Here is a 3861-nt window from a genome sequence, read left to right as displayed (position 1 = left end):
TTATTTATTTATTTATTTATTTATTTATTTATTTATTTATTTATTTAGGTAGGGGCAGAGGGAGAGGGAGAGAGAGAATCTCAAACAGGCTCCACACCCAGCGTGTAGCTCAATGCAGGACTCGATCTCACAACCCTGAGATCATGACCTGAACCCAAATCAAGAATCAGATGCTTACCTGGCTGAGCTACCCAGGTGCCCCACATTGATATTTTCAATGACCCACGATTTCCATCTATGTGACCCTATATAAATTGCTTCCTTTCTTTGTGCCTCCATATTCTCATCTGAACTGGAGAGAAATATCGGGGTTGGTAAGAGTATATGACTAGTAAGAGGAAATTGCAATTATTTTGGTCTTTCTCTTTTTTTTTAGGCCATTTGATTTTTTATGGCAAGAACTAGATCCTAGTGCTGGCATACAGTTGGCATTTAAACATGTTTGTTGAATGAATGAATAGATAGATTCTTACATGAAAAAATGAGTAAAAATGATGGGAGGACAGAAGCCTCATAGAACTTGTTTCCCTTTGGCTTAAACATCAAGATTTCCAAATTGTGTTAGAATTACTAGCCCACATATTTTACCAGCCCACCCTCCTTGAGTATGTCCCATGCAGTGAACTCAGTCAAATCAACAGTTAACATTCTTTGGGAATCTATGTTTTCCTCTGATTACAGTAATGGAAAATTCTTAGTTGTAATGATTTGATCATATATTAACAGAAATCAAAATCTCAAAGTTGGACTCCTGAGGTCACATATAGTTATTCCGAGTCCACACATCCCTAAGCAGCCAATTATACATTTCTTTTCTTGCTTCAAAATGTGTCATTTAAAAAGCAAGGGTCAGTTGAAAATCTTCTCTCTCATTGTTTTATCTCAACCTTTAAACTCTACCATCTAATGAAACCATTACATTTTCTTTTTTTATAATGGCACAATTTAAAAGTACACGTACAGACTACTACTCAGCAATAAAAAGGAATTGACTATTGATACACACAACTTGGGTACAACTTTAAAACTTGCTGAGTTTGAAAAGCCTGTCTCAAAAGGTTATATACTGTTTTATTAATATTTATATCACTCCTGAAATGACAGAATTGTAGAGATGGAGAACATATTAGTGGCTTCCAGAGGTTAGGAAGAAGGGAAGGAAAGGAGGTGGTTATGGCTATAAAAACATGGCATGAGGGACCTTTATGAGGGAACTGTTCTGTATCTTGACTGTGGTCATAGTTATATGAATCTACACTTGTGATTGAATTGCACTGAAGTAAATATACATACACACATAAATGAATGTACACAAAACTGGTGAAATATGAATCAAGTCTACAGATTGTACCAATACCGATTACATGGTTGTCATATTATACTACAGTCACATAAGATGTTACCACTGGGGGAAGATTGGGGAAGGATATAAGGGATCTCTACTAGTTCTTACAATACTGTGTAGATTATTTCAAAATTATCTCAAATTAAAAAAAAATTTAAGTGTGTGTGTATATGTATGTATGCATGTATATAATAAAATGCATGGATCTCTATATATGTATGTATGTATACAGACACACACACAATTTATACCCCACCTTAAGAAAGTCAAATATTATCATACCTTTGATGACCCTGCAACCCTCTCTCTGATGCTCATTTCCCTCCCTCACCTCTGAGAGGAACCACTATCCTGAATCTTCTGTTTATCATTCTCCTACTTTCTTTACAATTTTAACACATGTGTATATACAAGAAAGATTATACAACTATTGCTTGTAGTAACAAAGAATTAAACAAAGCCCAAATGCCCACCAAAAATAAAATATCAATAAGTTTCAGCCAACTCATACCAAGGCAAAATAGACAGAAATGAAATAAATTATAGTTCTATGAATTAACAAGGATGACTCTCACAGCATAATTTTGGGCAAAAAAAAAAATAAAATAAAATAAAACCCCCAAATAGCAGAAATATATCCAATATGATCTCATTTTTATAAAGTACAAAACCTATGTGAAGCCAAGCAATGTTATTTAGAATAAACCATATTGCTATTTCACTTTACTTAAACTGAATTATCAAAAACCTCAAGCTTTGGGGGGAATATGGGACAATTTGATCAATTGTCTCCAAGATCATCATGGCAGTGTCATATAAATGGCCTTCAGAATTTTTCTCCTGGTGACCTAGTTCCCTTTTAGAATCTGCTTCACTTCCCCGGTGAATGATTTGAAGTGAAAATGGTACAACTTTCCCCATTTCGGAAAAGTCATTTGAAAGATGGTGCTGGCTGCCACTTGAAATTTTCTTTACTGGTTCCAGAATAATAAGAAATCACCTGAAGTTCATCTCATTGGGTCTTGAAGAGGATCTTCTTATTTTGCAGAGTTGCTGAGAACCAATGCAACACATCAGGTGATTTTTGCAAAGGCTAAATTGCAGTTATTAGCAAGCTAGCAATGGCTGGCTGGTACAGATGCTGATATGGATTGATGCAATTTTTTTTTTTTAAAGATTTTATTTATTTATTTGACAGAGAGAGACACAGCGAGAGAGGGAACACAAGCAGGGGGAGTAGGAGAGGGAGAAGCAGGCTTCCCGCCGAGCAGGGAGCCCTATGCGGGGCTCCATCCCAGGACCCTGGGACCATGACCTGAGCCGAAGGCAGACGCTTAATGACTGAGCCACCCAGGTGCCCCTCAAGTCAGTGTTTTACTTGGTAAACATGTCTGAGACCATGCATCCCTGGCTGCTAAGCACCATGGCGGACAGGGCTAGAAAGGTAACAGCTTTATTTTGAGCAGGGGGCAAAGACAAGGCAGCACTTTATAGCTACATTGTAACTAGATCCTGCATCTGGATTGATGCAATTCTTAAAACGGTCAGTTGGTTTTTCTTTTTCAGTACGGGCCTTTTCTTCCCCTCTAAGGATATACATTTCTGGAGCTGCAGCTATCCTGATGGTTAATAATATAACAGCAATACTTACAGAGGACTCATGACCTTCCAGGTTGTTCTAAGGACTATGCATGTATAGACTCACTTAATCCTCACAACAGCCCTGTGGGGAAACTGAGCATGAGGGGTTAGGGAATCTGTTCAAGGTCACACAGCTGGCTAGGGGCAGCTAGCCGTTCATGCTTACAATAACCACAGTCAACTGTCTGTACAAAGCTGAAGGCATACATATCTGTGTGTTAGATGTGTAAACATATTTCAAAAGAGACAATGGAAAAGATCAGGTCATATATATATATATATATATATATATACACATATATATGTATATATATATGTGAAGTAGGCTCTATGCCCAACGTGTCACTTGAACTCATGACCTTGAGATCAAGAGCTGCATGTTCTACCAACTGAGTCAACCAGAAGCCCCTGAAATATATTTTTAAGACGCAAGGTTTTATAATTCTCAAGCTCAGTAAACTTAATCTTCAGATAAGTAATTTATACATATGGAGATAAAAGGAAGTGTTGTTAACTAGGCCTGTTTTCTTACATGTTATATGTTAGACCTTAGGTTTCACTGGGCAGCAAAGATTCACATAAAAAAATTAATCCTTAAAAAGCTCAGGAAAAAAATCTTCAATTAATGTACATAAGGAGAAGCAGTGGTGGTCAAATATCTTGTTGTTAATACCCTCCCAGACCCCCCTTCCCCCCACCCTGCCCCAGTTAATGCTTATGCTCAGCCAAGGTGAAGAATACTTTATTGGTTAACACTGTGCTTTTCAAAGAGAAACCCTTGAATTGCCAGTATCAGAGCCACATTATATCAGCTACATTTGAAGATCACTCTTTCAAAATTAGCTTCATCTTCAAATGGGGAGGTGTGGTGAGAA

At 37.3% G+C, this 3861-nt stretch overlaps 1 non-coding gene across 1 annotated transcript; it reads right to left on the bottom strand.

Annotated features, from left to right (window-relative positions):
• Positions 1-2732: 2732 nt before the first annotated feature.
• On the bottom strand, positions 2733-2863 carry LOC118006133. The gene has a single exon (XR_004677963.1). It is a non-coding gene; the product is annotated as a small nucleolar RNA SNORA63 (small nucleolar RNA).
• Positions 2864-3861: the final 998 nt, after the last annotated feature.

The sequence above is a fragment of the Mirounga leonina genome, unplaced genomic scaffold (assembly GCF_011800145.1).
Source record: "Mirounga leonina isolate KUSES-001 unplaced genomic scaffold, KU_Mleo_1.0 Mir_94, whole genome shotgun sequence".
Classification (NCBI taxonomy): domain Eukaryota; kingdom Metazoa; phylum Chordata; class Mammalia; order Carnivora; family Phocidae; genus Mirounga; species Mirounga leonina.
Note: the sequence above shows the minus strand (reverse complement) of the source record. Positions and strands in the feature narration are given on the sequence as shown.